Source organism: Myotis nattereri (genome assembly GCF_964212035.1).
Source record: "Myotis nattereri genome assembly, chromosome: 1".
In the NCBI taxonomy this organism is placed as follows: Eukaryota; Metazoa; Chordata; class Mammalia; order Chiroptera; family Vespertilionidae; genus Myotis; species Myotis nattereri.
Genome location: NC_138075.1, coordinates 175,086,638 through 175,107,860, shown reverse-complemented (window position 1 = coordinate 175,107,860; position 21,223 = coordinate 175,086,638). Strand labels below are relative to the sequence as shown.

At 41.2% G+C, this 21,223-nt stretch overlaps 1 protein-coding gene across 1 annotated transcript in view; it reads left to right on the top strand.

Moving 5' to 3' along the window:
* The first annotated feature begins 19,292 nt into the window (after positions 1–19,292).
* Positions 19,293–21,223, top strand: part of ARHGAP24 (Rho GTPase activating protein 24) — a 456,309-nt gene continuing 454,378 nt past the window's right edge. The window contains exon 1 of the mRNA XM_081110112.1: positions 19,293–19,594. The gene's annotated coding sequence lies outside the window, so the exon portion shown is untranslated. The remainder of the gene's footprint in view (positions 19,595–21,223) is intronic.

Here is a 21,223-nt window from a genome sequence, read left to right as displayed (position 1 = left end):
ATCATGCCTGGGCAGGGGACCCCCATCTCCCTCTGATCGCTTGCTCCACCCCCCGCCCAAGCCTGACGCCTCTGACCCAGGCTTCAGGCCTGGGCAAGGGGACCATCATATCCCCCCAATCCCCGGCTCCGCCCCCCACCCAGGCCTGATGCCTCGGCCAGAGGAGTTGACCCTCATCACCCTCTGATCACCAATCACCGGATCGGCCCCTTGACCAGGCCTGAGGCCTCCGGCAGAGGTGTCAGGCCTGGGCAGGGGACCCCCAGCTCCCCGCGGTTGCAGGCTCTGCCCCTGTCCAGGCCTAACGCCTCTGGCTGAGGCGTCCGGCTCGGGCAGCGGGGACCTGCAGTGGCAGTGGGGGGCGCCGCGATCGTGGGCTCCGCTTTAGGCCCAGGCAAGGGACCCCTAGCTCCCGGGACTGCCAGCTTCGACCATGCCCAGCTCCCATCGCTGGCTCCACCCCTACTTCCTGCTATCACTGGCCAGGGCGGCAAAGGCGCCTGATTCTCCGATCATGGCTGGGGGGCAGGGCAAAGGTGGCCCCAGAGCCGCCTTTGCCCTGTCCCCCAGCTCTTAGCTCCCCCCTGGGTTTCAGATCACTGTCAGTGGCAGGGGGCTTCTTCCTGCTTTCCCTTTCGCCTCCCTACATTGTGCCTACATATGCAAATTAACCGCCATCTTGTTGGAAGTTAACTGCCAATCTTAGTTGGCAGTTAACTGCCAATCTTAGTGGCAGTTAATTTGCATATAGCCCTGATTAGCCAATGAAAAGGGTATCGTCGTACGCCAATTACCATTTTTCTCTTTTATTAGTGTAGTGGGTTTATCTATATACCCATGTGATGTTTAAGGACAGGGAAGCATTCTACAAGCCTAGACAGTGTAGCCTACTACACACCCAGCCTCTGGTATAGCCTATTGCTTCTAGGCTACAAACCTGTACAGCATGTTATTGTACTGAACAGTGTAGGCAATTAAAACACAATGATGCGTACTTGTGAATCTAAACATATCTAAATATAGGAAAGATACAGTAAAAATATGCTATAAAAGATAAAATGATATACTTACATAGGGAACTTACCATGAATGAAGCTTTCAAGACTGGACATTATCCTGGGTGAGTTGATGAATGAGTGGTGAATGAATGTGAGGGCTTAGGACATCAGTGTGCACTAGTGTGGACTCTATACACTCTGTACACTTAGGCTAAACTACATTATAAAAATATTTTCTGTTTTCAATAATATATTAACCTTTGCTTACTATAACATTTTTCCTAAATAGACTTTAATTTTTTTAACTTTTCAACTCTTTTGTAATAAACCACAAACACATTGTAATTGTACAGCTGCACAAAAATATTTTCTTTAGCCAAAACCGGTTTGGCTCAGTGGATAGAGCGTCGGCCTGCGGACTGAAAGGTCCCAGGTTCGATTCCGGTCAAGGGCATGTACCTGGGTTGCGGGCACATCCCCGGTGGGGGATGTGCAGGAGGCGGCTGGTCGATGTTTCTCTCTCATCGATGTTTCTAACTCTCTATCTCTCTCCCTTCCTCTCTGTAAAAAATCAATAAAATATATAAAAAAAATAGAATTTACTTTAAAAAATATATATTTTCTTTATATTCTTATTCTATAAGCTTTTTTTTCTATCTTAAACATTATTTTTTAGTTTTTAAACTTTTTTTTTTAACTAAGACACAAACATACACACAAACATTAGCCTAGGACCTAGGCCTATACAGGGTCAGAATCATCAATATCATTATCTTCCACTTCCATATCATGTCCCACTGGAAAGCCTTCAGGAGCTTTCATCTGCTATTAGAACAGTGCCTTCTTCTGAAATGCCCCCAAAAGGACCTGCCTGAGTGTATTCTGAGTGTCACTCTATTCAGAAATAGGTCCATGGTAATTTGCTTGGCTTTTTATTTTCTTTCTATATTTTTAAAATCATAGATTTGCTTGTAAGTAGATAATGCACCATGAACATTCCTCTCTGTTAATGAAAACCTTTCCGTGTCGGGATCCATGTTTTCAAACTTTTAAGAAGCTTGTTGAAGTCTATCTGCAAAAGCTTCTGCTAAACCTTTACTGTGAACTTTCTTGGCGGTTCTTCCTCTTCTGATGTTTCTTTTTCTCTTTGTGAATGTCATCCTCATTCACCCCTAGGTCAAAGTTGATTACCACTTCAACTATAGCCTTGCTGACTTTTACAATTTCCTCATTCTTAAAAAATTCTTTGAAATCAAGGGACCAACCTCTTGAGTGTATTCTTGCAGATGCCATTCATGTACTCTTTGGTGATGTCACCCTAAGACCAAGCAAGGTTCTTGATGCAGTCATAGATGTTGTGATCCTTCCAGAATTCCAATATCTTCCTCAGTTGTAGCAATGGCCTATGCAAAGGTCCTCCTCAGGTAGTATGCCTAAGCTATAACTCCTTGATCCATTGGTTGGATCCAAGAAATGGTGTTTGGAGGGAGAAACGCTACTTTAATATAGTGATACATTTCACCAATAAAAGGAGGATGACAAGGATCATTCTGAACAATCAGCAAAATCTTGAAAGATATGTTATCCTCCAAATAGTACTTCTCCATTTCACTGGCATAGCAGTTCAGGAGGGCATCTTGGAAGAGAAGCTGAGTCATCAGGACTTCTTATTGTCCCTGCGGTATGTGCTTAATGATATGCTTGAAGACCCTGGGGTTCTCACTGTGCCAGATCACAAGGTTTTCAATTTGTAGCCTGCAAGCAAGACTTATTCTGTTCTTAAGCATCTTGAAACCTGGCATTGAGTTGGTCTCCTTAAGGATGAAAACCCTTTTAGGCATTTCTTTCCAGAATAGGTTGGTTTCATGCATATTGAAGATTTGCTCTGGCAAGTTATTTTTCTCCACAATCAGCTTATCTAGAATTTCCAAAGATTCTTCAGCTGCTTTCATATCAGCACTTTCAAACTCATCATTCACTCTCACAGTATGTAATGAATAACAATTTCTGAATCATTTAAACCACCCAGACCCAGCAGTGAATTGAACTTTGTAGTCAAGTTCAGCATATTCTTTCAACATTATGAACTTTTTACTTTGGTTGTCATAGTGCTAAGAGTGACACCCTTCTGGATTTGGTCTTCAATTCAGGTCACTAGAAATTCCTCTATGTTTGATACAGGTCCTTAAATTTTTGTTATTATCTTCATTGAAGAAGGTCCTTTAACAACTTTCATCACTTTGTTCTTCAAGATCATAGATATGGTAGAGTGAGACATGCCTGACTGTTGAGCCATAACCAGCACTGAATTTCCACCTTCATACTTTTTAATCACTGTTCATTTTGTTTCTGAGTCAATCACTCAACATGATGTCTTAATGGCAACATTAGCAGTAAATTTTGTACACTTAGGGGCCATGATGAACAAAACAACATGAGATTAAATCAAACACAAGAGAAGATGATGCAATCAAGGGATACAGTAAATATAGGATGTATGAGATTGCTGCTGGTGTAACACAGCATACTGTTTTACTGCAAAACTTTATTTTTAATAAGTAGAAAGAGTGCACTCTAAAATAATGATAAAAAGTATAGTATAGTAAATCCATAAACCAGTAACATAGTTGTCTATTATCATAAAGTATTACATACTGTACATAAAGATATGTGCTCTATATGTGTATAGTTAGTACACCATTGTATGTGCTATGTATGTGTATAGCATCCTTATTTACATGTGAGTAATCCATTGTGGTACCATGTTAGGAAAGCAATTACATAAGTAGGTGATAAAAAATTTCAGCTCCATTGTAATCTTACTAGAGGCCCAGTGCACAAAAATTTGTGCACTCGGGGGGGGGGGGGGTACCTCAGCCCGTCCTGTGCCCTTTCACAGTCTGGGACCCCTTGGGAGATGTCCACCTGCTGGCTTAGGCCTGCTCCCTGGGGGATCGGGCCTAAGCTGGCAGTCAGACATCCCTCTGGCAGCCCGGGAGCCCTTGGGGGATGTCCACTTGCCAGCGGGGAGCAGGCCTAAGCTGCAGTCGGACATCCTTAGCGCTGCTGAGGAGGCAGGAGAGGTTCCCGCCATCACTGCTGTGCTGGCAGCCGTCAGCCTGGCTTGTGGCTGAGCAGAGCTCACCCTGGGGAGCGCACTGACCACCAGGGGGCAGCTCCTGCATTGAGCATCTGCCCCCTGGTAGTCAGTGTGTGTCATAGTGACCAGTCCTTCCCTGTCGTTCTGCTGTTAGGGTCAATTTGCATATTACCCTTTTATAATATAGGATAGAGACCTGGTGCATGGGTGGGGGCCAGCTGGTTTGCCCTGAAGGGTGTCCCGGATCAGGGTGGGGGTCCTGCTGGGGTGCCTGGCCAGCCTGGGTGAGGGGCTGAGGGCCATTTTCAGGCTGGCCACAGCCACGGCCTGGAAGCAGGTATCTGGGATTTATTTATCTTCTATAATTGAAACTTTGTAGCCTTGAGCGGAGCTCAGGGCCAGCAGGGCAGGCGGGAGGCTTGGCTTCCTCCATCATTGGGGCAACCCAAGCCTCCTGCTCACTCCAGCTCTGTGGCCGCCGCCATCTTAATTTGCATATCCGTTCCTGATTGGCTGGTGGGCGTGGCTGATAGGCGTGACTTGTGGGTGTAGCAGAGATATGGTCAATTTGCATGTTTCTCTTTTATTAGATTAGATGGGAACACTGTCATAAATGCAGTCCATCATTGATGGAAACATCATAATGTGGTACATAAATGTATATTGTACAAAACTGTATATTTCAGAAACAAAACCAGTAATTATAAAGTCAACACGGTATAACATGAAGCAATGAAGAGCATATTCATATTAAGAGTATTAAATTTTGGCCTACTGTGCTTCATGTTTAGAAATCATTTTGTTTGCAAGATAACCTCTGAATATAATAAGCTATTAAAAGAAACTATATGTAGATAAGGCTAAATTTAGATAAGCATATTAGTTCTAAATTTGGCATTTTAAATTAAAGGACAACTTTGCTATACTTCTTTCTTTTCATTGAAATATTAACATAAATCCTTAGTCTCAAAAATTTAAATTAATATAATCTTGTGTGTAAAGTTTATTATTTTAAGCATTTGATTCTATGTTTAAATCCAATAGGGCACAGCATGAGGAATTAAGTCATTTTATACATGGCAAGTCACTTCATCTTTTTTAAAAATATATATTTTATTGATTTTTTACAGAGAGGAAGGGAGGGGGATAGAGAGCAAGAAACATTGATGAGAGAGAAACATCAATCAGCTGCTTCCTGCACACTTCCCACTGAAGATGTGCCCACGACCAAGGTACATGCCCTTGACCTGAATCGAAACTGGGACCCTTCAGTCCACAGGCCAACACTCTATCCACTGAGCCAGACTGGCTAGGGCATATTCATCTTAAATATTTGTTTTATAACATTATTTTTACTAAAGGCCTATACAATAATATATTTACAATAATTCCCAGAAAGGGAAAAGAGAAATGGTGGTGGCAGGGGAGGTTAATTTTGAATCACTTTCAAGCCCACAGATTACATTTCTCTAAATTTTTTTGAGTTTAAGTAAATGTGGGAAACTTCAGCCCAAATATACATGGTTTTAGAATTTCATAATCATATAAACCCAAAGATTAAAATAAAAGGGCTTTGTTGTTTATATTAGGCTTTCTTAGCGTAGCGTTCAATCTGAAAAATATTTTAATGTTTGTTAACTGATTTTCAAGATTTGATACTATCACTACATTTTGGTCATGTATTTAAAAACAGTGAGTGTGTTTTCTATTATTGTACGATTTCAGAACCAGAGATTCTGTGCAATGTATGCTAAGAAAAATCCACCCAGTAAGTACCTGAAAAAATCTTTACATTCAATATGTCTATTGTAATCCTGGTCAGTTTGTTCAGTGGTTAGAGTGTCAGGCCTCCAACCAAAGGTTCTCCCGATCAAGGGCATGTACCTCACTTGCAGGTTCAATCCCAGGCTCAGATTGGGGCACGTGCAGGAGACAACCAATCTATATATCTGTCTCACATCATTTCTATAAGAAGAGTCAGTCTTCTGTTTGCCTGTGAAAATGATGCCAGTAGTAAGTTTTAGAGGCTGCATATGAGTCAATAATAAATGTCTGTATTGTAACATCATCTCTGCATTACCTTAGAGCAGTGGTTCTCAACCTTGGCTGCACATTAGAATCACCTGGGAATCTTTTTAAAATCCTGATTTCTAGGCCTCATCCTCCAGAAATTTTGTTTCTTTGTTATGGGGTGAGGCCACAACATTAGCAACAAAGAAACAGAATTACCGGAGAATGAGGCCCAGAAATCAGGATTTTAAAAAGATTCCCAGGTGGTTCTAATGTGCAGCTAAGGTTGAGAACCACTGCCTTAGAGAAAAAAGAGGAAATTTACTCTTGTCAACTGAAGGTTGTTGCCACCATTTAATGCCAACAGGAGCCCCCAATTTGGGGTGCGGTGAAATTTAGCTCAATTGTGAGCTGAATAATAGCTCAATTTTGAGCTAGCTGGGCTGTGGAACAGCTCAGTTGAAGCAGCCAGAAAGAGGCGGCTCAGGTGAAGTGGCTCAGGAAAAGTGAGTCAGGGAAGAAGGCACAGGTGTTTTAATATGGTAACTTTTAAGGAAACTTCAAGTGTGTTCCATTGAAGACAGAGATGAAACTGATTTATATAGAGAACAGTGCCCTTCCCTGGTCCCTCATTGGTCCTTTCTATGCAAGTGTTCCCAGACCTCACAGTTTGATTGGTCCAAATAGCACCATCCTAATTGGTAGAAAAGAAGCCTCTCTGATTGGTGCAAATGAGGTTATAGCTGCACGGCCCTGACTGGCTGGGGCAGGGCTACACAACCCACTGGTTGATTTATGGGCCTAGGAGCTCATTTTTAAGATTTGGCTCAGTGCCACTTGTCCCTGAAGTATAGAGTGCATGAAAGACGCATGTTTCACAAGGACTACTAAAAATAAATTTCAGCCCAATTAGCTACCAGGAAATCAGCTACCAGGAGGGAGAGAGAGCAAGAGAGATAGAAACATCGACATGAGAAACATTGATTGGTTGCCTAAGCTGCAAGCTGGGATGTGCCCTGACCAGGAATCAAACTTGCCACCTTTTGGTGTACAGGACAATACTCTAACTACCTGAGCCACACTGGCCAAGGATACCAGGAGTCTTCTTAACAGGTAGGTTTATTCTTGGAGTTGACATTCTGAACCCTTTTGGTTCCCTCATTTTCAGTGATTGCAGATACATTTTTTGACGGTACACTTAATGTCTGAGTTGATTGCATTTTGTACAAGCCTTGTGTTTGGGAGTTGTTACACACACTTTTTGCTTGTTTAAAGAAACCATTTATCTTCATGGCAACCAGTTACTTTCTTGAATTTGCTCATTTCTCCCAATGTCATTTTCCCCCCCTAAAATTACTATTATGGATGTTAACTATTTCCCCTCTGCACTTCTAATTCCTTGTAATAGTATGTGAGTATCAACAGAAGTTTAAACGGATTTAGGCAGGGATATGGGCCAAATTTACATTAATGATGAACATTTATGTACTGGTTAAGTCTAGGGCTTTACATTTAGGCTCTGAGTACGATGCCCAGCAGGACCAATGGTAACCCCCATCCAGTGGAGCTTCCCATCTCCCCCTCACAGGGTATGAAGTAGCTTATGACTTAGTGATGTTATCCTGTCACAGATCTCAGGGCTGATGTCCACTCTCTTACCTGGTGGCTTTAGTCTGCCACAGTGCTGCACCTGAAAGGCACAGCTGGATTTGACCTTGCTCTTGCTGCTGGTTGCTTCTATAGAGAACCCCAGATAGAAGAGGCTTTCTATAAGCTGATCTTAAAATTATTTTATTGGGCTCAGTCTCTGTCTTTTGTTTGTTTTTTAAATTTCCTTTCTTGAGGAACTTGAAGTTATTTTCCCCAGGTTTGATTCTGAGAACATTTGAATGGACACGTCTGATGTCACATCCAAAAACGTCCTTCTTTCTTCAATGTGCATCAGCATCTTTAGTGAAGTCTTGGGGCTTTAATTTCCACCTCATGGGACTATCCCCCCTAGAGCCATTGAGAGGCTTCTTTTATGGGTCTCTCCATTATTGAATAAAACACACAGGGCAGAGAGTCTTCTACTGCAGTAATTTAGGACAGACTTCTCAGCATTTTGTAACTCCACCATTTCTCCTCCTCAGTTTCCACTATGTTAGTTCCATGTCACCCCCAGACTAACTCTTGCTACGTAAGCCTTCACAACGCTTGCTTCCCACCATTTGTAAACTATGAAAAAGTTTGAAAATCGGAGACAAGAAAATAAGTAAAGAGGATAACTTTGTAGTTCTATTTTTTATTTTTTTCATTTTTTGTCTTCTTAATGGCCTACATCTTGAATTGCCCTTTGGTCATTGTTTTCTTAGCTTATTCTCTTAGTTTCTTTTGAAAATCTTTCTAAAAATCACATTGTTTTCATTGATTTCCCAGGAACTTTGTTTGGTAATTTTGAAATATGGAGAAAGTAGGTATTTTAAATTCTATTCTTTACATGATTAGCCTGTCTATCTTGAAAAGCAAACTTCCTATTTTCATTTGTCTTTAGTGTCACTTCAAGATCTTAAAGCCAATACTTATTTTTTTCCAGTCAATTTTCAAGTTTGTAAATTATCTAAACCACTTGCTGTTCTTTCTGATATTTCTACCTGTTTTTTAGCCAATTCAATGCTCATTAGCATCTCCAACAGATGGTGAGCACAGAGAGAAAGCAGGAGAACCGTTCATTTTGCTATTTGCTGGAAACTTGAATAAAAGATTAGTAGGATAGGACATTAAAGTTAATACCTAAAATTGGATTTAGAATTGATCTGTAGGAGGCTGGCAATCTTCCTCCTCACAAAAGAATGTAATGATAATAATTACTGTCAAGCATTTGACCAGTGCAAGTGATATGTTAACAGGAAATTTTGCTGTCCTTTGCAGAGGGAGATGCTGCTGCTAACATATTAGAGAAAAGAATCCAGAATCTGTACTTAGATGGCCTGAATTCAAGTCTTATCTTCACGTGTTATGAGCTTATGTGATTCCGAGTCAGGTGCATACACTGTTTCTCTTTGTGTTTTTCTTCTGTAAAATGTAAGCAGTCATGTAGTTTTCATAGGATTGCTGCAATGAAAATATATCACATATAGGGAGGCACCTTGAAAACCATAAGGTCTAATCCTACTACTATTATTGTTATTATTATTTATAATTATTATGGTATTTGAATGTTATTTTTATTCACTTATACTTTCTTATTTAGGTTTTATGCAAGTTGATGGTTACATCTGTGCTCTGTAACAATAAAACATTTTATTCTCTTTGATAACTTAATTGGTTTTAAGTGACTTAAAGTTATGACCTCAGTCCCTATAATTAACCAAGATACAGCCCAAACCAGGAAAATTACAGTTGCTCAAGCATGGAATCAATTTTGCCGAGTATCCAAGTCCATTAGCAGCCTTAATAGCTCAACTTTTTATTTTGACTGTATATTTTATAGCATTGGGATAAGAATCTGTAATGAGGTAAAGGTTCTTCTCCTGAAGTTTCAAATGATCTGAAACTAGGTAAAGTAGGTGATGTAGATGGGAGGAAAAATGGAAGCAGCAGAAGAAAAAAATACACACATACAAAACAAACAAACAAAAACACGCCATTCATTATTTAAAGATCTTGATATATGATGAAAATAAGATGAAATGAAGAAAAGCTTAGACTGATGAAAATAGGATGAAATGAGGATTTTCTAGACAAATGATAAGGCTTAGAATATTCATGGCACTGCAGTTAGATTCATGTGAAGAACCTATTGATAATTTCCTCTCTGTTTGCTTATTAGGCATAGGAAAGTGTTTTTAAAGTCACATTTAATTTACATAGTCTATAAGTAAATAATTCCTGGGAGCAGAATAGTTTTATTTCTATGGCAGTATATAATTTTCTAAAAAATGCAAACTTAATGAGGTGATTCCAACATGATAATTGACTTGAAATCTACACAAAGGTATGTCTTGAGAGTAAGCTAATTTTGCTATTATTCAGGTATTCAAATGGAATTGCATTTGAAAATATTTTGAAGTTTTATCATGCCAGTTTTATACTAAGAGCTGAGTCCACAAGTAGGTAGTCATATACATGCACTTTATGGATGTGCATGTGTGATGTGAATGTGCATGGTGTGTGTGTGTGTGTGTGTGCGTGCGCGTGTGTGTGTTCACGTGTCTACTCATGGGTGACTAGAGAAAAAAGAGAGGATGTGGTGAGCTGAGATGTGAATGACAGGAAAATAAAGGCTTTCTTTGAAAAATTGTGAGTCAGCAAACACAAAGAAACTCTAGAATAGTAAGTGAGACATCTATAAGTGGCCACTAAAAGTATAAAGCAGAAGATTTTCCTGGGAGCTGACGGGGGAGGAGGGATCTGCATATCTTGGAAAAGAGAATTTAGTTGTTTAACAAGAATCCAGTAAACTCTTGAGTCTAGGTCTAAATAGCATTAAAAAACACTATTTTAATTGAAAACTGAGGTTTGAATTTAGAACTCAGGCAGAAGGACCTTGCTTGGCTTGGAATATGATCCAAAACTTTATATAAGATAGGAACATAGAGAATCCAAGACGGCCACGGAGTAGGTGGAAGTTACACTCACCTCTTCCCAGGACCATATCAAGATTATAACTAAATTGTAGAACAATCAACCTGGATAACCATGTGAAGACTGGCTGAGCAGAAGTCACATAACTAAGGATATACAGAGAAGCCAGAGACTGTCAGGAAAGGCGGAGATGCAAAAAGGGCTGACCCCTCTCACCCAAGTGCAGCGGTTGAAAATCTGGAGGTCTATCTTAGCTGCAGAGCTCCCCTCAGAGGAGCCAAGTTCCCCAACCCAGAGCACCACTGCAGGGAAAAGGAACCTATAAAATATCTGCCTAGGAAAATCAGAGGGGATTCCATCTTTTCGGGTGAGAGAGAAGAATGCTGGAAACCCAGGTGTCCACTTAATGGACCAACACAAAAAAATCTCACAGACATGCACCCGGAACTCCCGTGGAGGGACAGCAGCTCAGAGGGAACTGGAGTGATACAGGGAAATCTTGGATTGTGTGGCTTTGGGGAGACGGCTGGAGGGACAGCTGCCGATTTCTCAGTGCTGAGTCCCACTCCCAGGCAACCCACAGATGCCATCTTTCATGGGTCAGGCAATCCCCTCCACATGACAGGAGCCTGGGGAAATGCACTAAACCCTCCCCGCTAACTCCCTGAGGACCCACCTTGCCAAGCCTGCTCCAAGTGCAGGGATCCCCTGGCAGCCAGCCTGGGCGGGCTGCATTGCAGTCTTTCTTGAAAAACTTTCAAACTCAGGGGTTGCCAGGGACAAGTGGGGAGAGATTGAATTGTGTGGCTTTCAGGCAAGGGCCATTTTCTCTCTCAATGTATGCCCCACTGTCACCGCTGTTCCTATGTTTGGCCCAACCCCACCCCCCCTTGAGGCATCAACCTAGGCAGATGCACTGCTAGCCCCTCCCTGCTGACTCCCGGAAGTCTCATCTTGCCAAGCTTGCTCTCAGTGCCCAGCAGAGGGTCTGCTGGTGGACAGCTGGGACCCACGTTTCAGTCTTTCTTGATAAACTCACAACAGGTGCCACCATTCCTGTGCAGAACCCTCCCTCCACAGGACCAAGTCTCAACCTGCTTTAACCTGATGAACTCTACTGGCCCCACTGTGATGACTCCCTGAGGTCCTGCCCCACTGCAAGTCTGTAGGCCCCAGGCAGGTAGCAGCTGGCACAGGTGTACCCTGAGATTTTACTGAATGTCCTAGACTGAGAACTGGTGCTGATCACAGGCAGCTTCTGACATTGACCTGGGTCAGAGTTCCCTTTAAGAGGCCCCAGGACCAACACACCTGGTGGCTGGCCTCAGAACATAGGAGAGAGAAAAAAAACTGGGGTAGCAATACTTATATAAGAGAAAATAGACCTTAAAACAAAGGCTATAATAAGACACAAAGAAGGACATTATGTAATAATAAAGGGATCAATTCAATAAGAGTATATAACCTTTGTAATGGTTTTATATATACCCAACATAGAAGCACCTCAATATATAATGCAAATCTTGATGGATATAAAGGAAGAGATAGATAGTAATACAGTCATCATAGGGAACTTTGACACCCCATTGACATTAATGGATGGATCTTCCAGAAAGAAAATCAATGAGGAGAGAGTAGCCTTAAATGACACTCTAGCCCAAATGGACTTATTGATATTTTTAGAGCATTTTTCCCCAAAGCTGCGGCATACATTCTTTTCAAGTGCACATGGAACATTTTTCAGTACAGATCACATGTGGGGACCCAAAACAAATCTCAATAAACGTAAAAAGATTGAAATCATATCAAGCATCTCCTCTGAACACATCATGATAAAACTAGACATCAATTATAAGAAAAAAAAGTGAATAAATCACACACAAACACATGAAGGCTAAATAATATGTCACTAAACTATAAATGGGTTAAAAAATGAGATCAAGGAAGAAATCAAAAGATATTCTGGACAAATGAAAATGAAAACACAACAATTTCAAATCTATGGGACACAGTGAAAGCAGTCCTAAGAAGGAAATTAATTACTATTACAAGAAAAATCTCAAATAAACAACCTGACCTTATACCTAAAGTAACTAGAGAAAGAAGAACAAACAAAGCCCAAAGTGAGCAGAATACAGATAAGAGAGAAATCAATGAAATAGAGTCTAAAAATACAAAACGAAAGATCAATGAAACCAAGAGATGGTTCTTTGAAAAGATAAATAAGATTGAAAAACCTTTAACCAGATTCATGAGACAAAGGAAGAGGATCCAAATAAATAAACTCAGAAATGAAAGAGGAGAAATAAAACTGACACCACAAAAATACAAAGGATTACCATTATAAGAAAATACTACAAACAACAGATGCCAAAAAATTGGACAATCTGAAACAAATGTATAAATTTCTAGAAGCATACAATCTTCCAAAACTGAATCAAGAAAAAACAGAAAATCTGAACAGACTGATTACAATTAATGAAATCAAAGCAGTAATAAAAACCAAACAAACAAAAAAACTCCCAACAAACAAAAGTCCTGGACTAAGTGGCTTCATGGGTAAATTTTACCAAACATTTAAAGAAGTAACACCTATTCTTCTCAAACTATTCCAAAAAATTCAAGAAGAGGGGAAGACTCTCAAGCTCATTTTACAAGACCATCATTATCCTGATTTCAAAATCAGACACTAGTAAGAAAGAAAATTATAGGCCAATATCCCTGATGAACATAAGTACAAAAATCTTTTACAAAATGTTAGCAAACTGATTTCAGCAATATATTAAAAAATCTCACACCATGATCAAGTGGGATTCATTCCTGGGATGCAATGTTGGTACAATATCTACCGTTGGTAAATCAACTAACAAGTGTGGGGGAGGTTATTGAGACAAAGTAGCCCTCCTGCACTGTTGGTGGGGATACAGACTGGTGCAACCACAGTGGAAAACAGTATGGAGGTTCCTCAAAAAATTAAACATGAGCCCTGGCTGGTGTGGCTCAGTTGGTTGAGCGTCATCTCATTCACGGAAAAGTAATCTGTTCAATTCCTGGTCAGGGCATTTGCCTGGGTTGCAGGATTGATCCCCAGTAGAGGGCGTGCGAGAGGTAGCCAATCCATTGTTCTCTATATCTCTTTCTCCCTCTTCCTACCTCTTTCTCTCTAAAATCATTTTTAACTTATTTTTAAAAGTTAAAAATGAAACTGCCTCATGACCCAGCAATGCTACTTCTAGGTACATATCCAAAGAAACCCAAACACTAACTTGAAAAAAGATATGCATCCCTATGCTCATTGCAGTGTTATTTACAATAGTCAATATATGGAAACAACCCTAGTGCTCATTAATAGACATGTACAGATAAAAGCTGTGGTACATATATACAATGGAATAGTATTTGGCCGGAAAAAAAAAAAAAAAGTGAAATCTTACCATTTGTGACAGCATGGATGTATCTAGAGCAGTGGTTCTCAACCTGTGGGTCGCGACCCCTTTGGCGGGCGAACGACCCTTTCACAGGGGTCGCCTAAGACCATCCTGCATATCAGATATTTACATTACGATTCATAACAGTAGCAACATTACAGTTACGAAGTAGCAACGAAAATGATTTCATGGTTGGGTCACAACATGAGGAACTGTATTTAAAGGGTCAGAAGGTTGAGAACCGCTGAGAGAGGATGTTATGCTAAGTGAAATAAATCAGAGAAAGAAAAAATACCATGTGATTTTACTTATATATAAAATCTAAAGAATGAAATAAACAAAATAGAAACAAACCTATAGATAGAACTGAATGATGGTTTCCAGGTAAAAGGGGTTTTGAGAGCTGGGTGAAAAACATAAAGGGGTTAACAAGTACTAATTGATAATTACAAAATAGTCAAGGGATGTGGAGTACAGCCTAAGAAATATAGTTAATGATATTGCAATAATTATGTGTGTTGTGAGGTTGGTACTTGAAATACCAGGTGATCAGTGTGTAGAATATATGATATTCTAGCCACTAGGCTGTATATCTGAAACTAATACACAGTAGTATTGAATGTAAACTGTGATTGAAAAATAAAAAGATAGGCACATAAACAGAGGTGAAGAAACAATTAGACATGTTCAAATTATGTCTAATTTTAACCTAATAGTATCTCTGAATGGTAAGAACATGTCAATTTTTTATTTGTTATGTTTCTTTGTAGCTTCCTCATTTCATGTGTTGAACATGCATTAATTTTGTAATTAGAAAAAACAGCAATTTCAAAAATAAATTTAATTGTGGATTTTTTGTTGTTGTACCATCTACTCTGGGGGTCTGGGGGATGATGAAATGTGACTTAGGTCCTAGCTGGTTTGGTTCAGTGGCTAGAGCATCAGCCTGCGGACTGAAGGGTCCCAGGTTCAATTCCAGTCAAGGGCACATGAAATGTTGTGGGCTTGATCCCCAGTAGGGGGCATGCAGGAGGCAGCTGATCAATGATTCTCTCTCATCATTGATGTTTCTCTCTCTCTCTTCCTCTCACTTCCTCTCTGAAATCAATAAAAATATATATTTTTCTAAAAAGAAACGTGACTTGGACTGCCAAAAAAACTATGTCAATCAGCCCTAGCCAGTTTGGCTCAGTGAATAGAGTGTCAGTCCTCAGACTGAAGAGTCCCAAGTTCAATTCTGGTCAAGGGCATGTGCCTTGGTTCCAGGCTACATTGGGGTGAGTGGGGGAGGCAACCCATCGGTGTGTCTCTCTCAGAGCAATATTTCTGTATCTCCTTCTCTCTTCCATTTTCTTTAAAATTCAATAAAAAAATTATATCCTCAGGTGAGGATTTAAAAAACACACTATGTCAATTGAATAAGAATATAGTGATGGTTGATGCTATGTTCTACTCAGGATCTAAATGGCAACAGAACATGCTTCATTTTTGAAACTCCTGATGCTATCAGGCCTTTGATGGAGTTAGGAAGGACTCCATGGCTGTAGTGGCCCTTCTCTGATTTGCTCTTTGTCTCCTCATCTTTCTCACAGGGATTTAGCTGGATTGATTTGGTCCCAGTATTAGTAGTACATCCCCTTTCCCTGAATCATGTAATCTAAAGTGTTGGGGGAGGATGGGCACAAAACCCCCTCAATCACTCTCCACCTTATTTTACTAAGACAAAGCTGCACTTTCTTAAAAAGAAACTTCTATCAGGAAATAAAAATAAAAATGTAAATGTTTTTCAGTAGAGATGCCTTCTATCTTAATCCTGAAATCAGATCTTGGCATATTTCAGTACCCACACAAATTGTGCATTGTTGGTGAGAGCCTGGAGGAAATGTTAGGATTCTGGCAATTCTTCACTATTCTGTTTTGTTACTGTGTTTTTTGCCCTCTTAGGAATTTATGTATTTTCAAAAGAAAACATAATTAAAGAACTCCAGTATCTAATATTAATGAGAAAGTGGGTAACATGACAATATATTACTCTATGCTAAGATCTGCAAAGAATCTGGCAAGGAATCTGGTAGAAAACTATAATTTTTAAATTAGTGAAGTACATTAGAATACATTTTTAATCCATACTTGTATAATAGCACCATTTGACCCATGTACTTAAAATATTAGACAAAGTGATTGCACAAACTCTTGCTGAGTTCCCTCTGAATTCCAATCAAAGTGGCCTGAGAACAACAATGTCCAAGGGGCTTTGTCTGGTTGCTTTTCCATCCTTATCTCTGGCAATGCTGATGCTCAAACAATTTGCCCAGGTGTAGTGAAGCCATTATCATTTTTCACTGCTCTTCTTCCTTCGTCTCCTCCTCTTCTTTTTTTTCCTTCATTTCATCCTCCTCCTATTTCATTTTTAGGTCCCTGAAATCCATCTGGTCCTGGAGGAATTACACATTCCCCTTGTAAATCTGAGGTTCCTCAAACCCTTGACTGCTGTAGACCCTTCTTCTGAGGATATCTATGACTTTGGAATCCTGGAAAATTAGCCCTTACCCTGGAAACATTGCTGGAATTTGACCTAAACTCAGAATTGAGTTGACTGACTGGCAAAACTTAGCTTAAGTGATGCTCTGGGCAATTTCTTACCAGAGACCCTGGGAATTGAATGACAGATACCCCTTCCCTGGAGTCTGTATCAGTTTCATTGAGGTCCTCCTCTAGCTAGAATCTTTCAAGTCTCTTGCTTAAGAGCTTATTTCTCCTTTAAAGTTGAGGAATGTCTCCCAGCCCCAATTAGTCCTCAAATAAGAGAGGGATAACATAGTCTGAGTCCTATGAACAACCCCGTGTTTCTATTTCAGGTTATTCTCTCTTGTAACAAAGATCTTTGCTAAATCCCTGAGGAGCTTCAAGGAAAGGAATACAGTGGCCCTTCTCTTTCTGCAGAAATGTGCGAGGGCAAGAGGAGGCTTGTCTTAATAGATTTACCTCCTTACTGCTTAATCCCCAGATGACAATCTTCTTATCCTTTTTTTTTTTTTTTTTTTTTTTTTAAATATATTTTATTGATTTTTTACAGAGAGGAAGGGAGAGAGATAGAGAGTTAGAAACATCGATGAGAGAGAAACATCGACCAGCTGCCTCCTGCACATCCCCCACTGGGGATATGCCCGCAACCCAGGTACATGCCCCCGACCGGAATCGAACCCGGGACCTTTCAGTCCGCAGGCCGACGCTCTATCCACTGAGCCAAACCGGTCTCGGCCTTCTTATCCTTAAACTAGAGGCCCGGTGCATGGATTCATGCACTGGTGTGGTCCCTTGGCCTGGCCTGTGGGGATCGGGCCAAAACCATCTCTCTGACATCCCCTGAGGGGTCCAAGATTGCGAGAGGGCGCAGGCCAGGCTGAGGGACCCCACTGGTGCACAATTTGGACCAGGGAGGGACCGTGGAAGGGCTCCAGGGCATGTCCGGCCTGTCTTGCTCAATCCCAGTCGGCCAGACCCCAGCACCCCAGCAGCAAGCTAACCTACCGGTCCGAGCGTCTGCCCCCTAGTGATCAGTGCGCATCACAGTGACTGGTCAAATGGTCGAACAGTTGGACACTTAGCATATTAGGCTTTTATTATATAGGATTGTACAGTCCAGTTTAAGATAATCACTTTCATCACACAGGTCAATGAAGTGATATCAAATGGAAAGAGAGGTGACAATCAGGAGATGTGAAGAAGAAGGCCTTAGACACAAGGGTGTGCCATAGAGGCATATCTTAATCTTTTGGATTAGGGACTACCCAGTAAGGATCTAACCACCCTGTCAATTTTGTATTGTCTTGAGTCTACATTGCTTGTAGTAATAATTGTGAGATCCTGAGATAGGATACTGACATGATAGGTTCCTTGTCTTTCTTAAAATGTGTACATCTAGCATCATATCTAGTAACACTTGTCTTCCTAAGGCTTTTGAGTCCATCTGTGCAGATTTCATTTTGGCTAATTTCATTGTCTTCCAGCTTTCATCTAAAATGGCTAGAACACTTTAAGCCCAATCAGTTGATGAAGGTCATTTACTCCTTACCAATTAGAAAATAAGCTACATTGCTTCTGGCTGAGAATTCTTTACACATTTTTCCAAAGGCTTGATGGGGCAGATCACCAGGAAGGAAGACTCCAAGAAACCGGAGAAAGAAGATAAAAAAGAAGAAAACATCTCGTGTCCACTCATTTTTGGTGTTTCTAAATTTAAATGTGTGCTCTTCTTCTTCTTCTTTTTAAATCTGTGCTCCTTTTCCATATCACTGGCAATATCTAACGAGGCCACTCTTATTTTGTGTCTTAAAGAAATCCGGTAATGATTTCTAAATAATCTGAAGCGGGGAGCTTTGTAAAGCTTTTTGAAACAATTTGAGTTGGCATTCCAGGTCACCAATACTGTGAGATATAGATTTGAAATTAGATTGTTGGTGGTGGTATTGAAGATAGAGGGCTTCAAATGTTTACTTATTCTCTTTCGTTCATACTGTGCGATTCTGAGGGCTCTTAAACCATGACAAGGAGGAATTTCTCTGAGGATCTAACTAGCGGGCACCCAATAAGCATTTCTAGGAATTCAGGTTTAAGGAACCAGGGAGATCGGATTGAGAAATAAGATTTTTACACAGAGAGCGGAGGATAAGCAAGTAAAACCGGTGTGTGGAGTTTGGTCAAAGAAATGTAGAGCTCTTAGAGGTGAGCAGACATGGGTTTTCCATCCTTCTCAAACGCACCCACAGCCTGAGATCCGCGATCAAAGTGTATCTGTGTTACACACGAAATGAAATGAGTGATGGCAGCTGCGGAGAGACCGAGGCAGCGCGGGCTCGGGTTCTGCCGGGTGATCCGGGTGGACACAGGCTCCAAGGTAACAGGGCGGGGAGGCGTTCCAGGAGCTCAGGGCTCCTCCCGGCCTCCCCAGCAGAGTGGCTTGAGTGGGCTCGAATCTTCTGAAGCTGCCAGTTGCCAAATGAAATCTGAAACCCTGAGCTGCGTCTGTGGGTTGGCCCCGCTCAGTTGTCCCAGCCTCTTGTACTGTATATTTACTCATTCACACACAATCACTCTTTCTAACTTCTGGGACTCTTGATTTGCGCAACTGCTAGGATTTCTCAAGTGCATGTGGCAACCCAGCCCAGCTCCCGGTGGAAACCCGCAGGGCTCCGGAGGGTCTCCCAGGCCCCGGGAGCTGTCAGGGCTGCGGCGGGGACAGGAGAGGATCGAGGCTCAGGCAGCTGGGGGGAAACACCCACAACTTTCCACCCCAGCCGCAGCTTTCTCGGCCCAGAGAATTTCCTCCGAAACCACAGCTGCAGAGCAACTAAGTGCATGGCGCGCAACACTTCTTCTTGTGGGAAGTAAAGGAGCCGTCCCACCCCCTTTATCTCTTTTGCTTTTCTTTCGGCTGGTCCTCGGAGCCTTTTCCTTCCTCCGTCCAGCATCTGTCGTGCGCAAGGAGCAGGGTAGGTGACGCGGCTACTGGGGTGCCCACCGGAGCCACCTCCGGAGGCTGGGGCGCGCGGCCTTGGGGGAGCGCGGGGGCTGCGGCACAGCTGCCAGGGACAGGGGAGTGGAGGGGGGGAGGGGCGCGAGGGCGAGGGAGGATCGGTGTGTGTGTGTGTGTGTGTGTGTGTGTGTGCTGGTGCTTTGTGTGTGTGTGTGTGTGTGTGTGTGTGGTTGTGCGCGCGCGCGCACGTGATGGGAAACAATGCTCCTTTTAAAATTATTTTTAAAAGGATAAAAACGACACAAGCTGGTAGTGTGTGTTTACATTGATAGAACTAATGGAAAAAACCTACATAGTGCAGTGCCCTCTTACTATCCAGCCTCCCGTTCTCCCTGCCTGTTTCCGTTAGTGTCTTACGTTAGAGTTTTCCTGGATAACAGACATACAGAAGTAGGCTTTAATAATACACACTTTCATTGCAAACACAAAACGTTAGGGAATCGTTGGTGAGTTTTAAGACACCCAAAAGGGTTTGTCTAGAGTTTGCAAACACAACTTTTGAGGAAGTAGCCATCCTCTCTTGAGGACAAGAAGTAATATATTCTCATTAAAAGGATACTTTAGACTGCGTTTCTAAGTCCCCAAATAGGAAGGGAGTGAATGTTACTCTGGATTCCTTAGCTTTTTAATACCAACTAGTAATGCAGAGACCAGACTCCCTTGTAATCTGTTTTAATTCATTTGAATTAGAAGATAATCTCCAAGTAATGCTTTCATCATAGTTTATCTTGTCACTCTTTTTCTTAAAAAACAAACAAACAAACAAACAAACAAACAAAAAACACCTGGCAAGACATCATTATTCCATCTCTTTCTAAAAAGAGGAAATAATATATCATGCTGGGTATTTGAAATATAAAAGTTACAAAGGGTTTGTTTTTCCATAAGTAAAACAATATGCGCTGCTGTGTCTACTAAGTAAGACAAATTAATTGGAATCCAGGGATATTTACAGTGGAGTTAAGAGGTTTACTCAATTACGGAGAAGAAGATGGACAGATGGATTAAATTCAACCAGTCCCCTGATTCTCATTAGAATGTAAAACCAACCCTTAAGGGCAAGGATGGATGTTGGTATTAAACTGGACATCATAAAATATAAAACACACAGAGTTACTATATTAGAAAAAGCCAGAAAACAGGTATTAAGCTGCAAAAGACTTGTTAAAATCTCTCTCTCTCCCCTTTAAATTTCTTAATACTTCCTCTTCTCTCAGGATATTTGAACTTCTAAGAGAGCCCAATACTACAGTTCTCCCTTTGCCTTCCCTGAATGCCTGACCTTCAGGAAGCAAGTCCAGAAATCTTCTCTTGTTAGGTTCATTGCTGAATGTCAAAGAATTGACAAAACTTAAAAATAAATAATATCTTCCTATCCCCCAGAGGAGGTATGCTCTTGCTGGAAGAAGGGACAGACTGAGTTTTTAGATCTGGAATTTAGTTGGAGTAAGGAGTACACAGGTAGCATGATAAAAGGAAAGAAAATCTATAATCCTTTCTACATGTGAAAGGCTGTTGAAAGTCAGTTTGTCCTTGGCTTTCAATTGCATTGCTTGGTTTTCTTATTTAATCTCAGGGGTTTGGA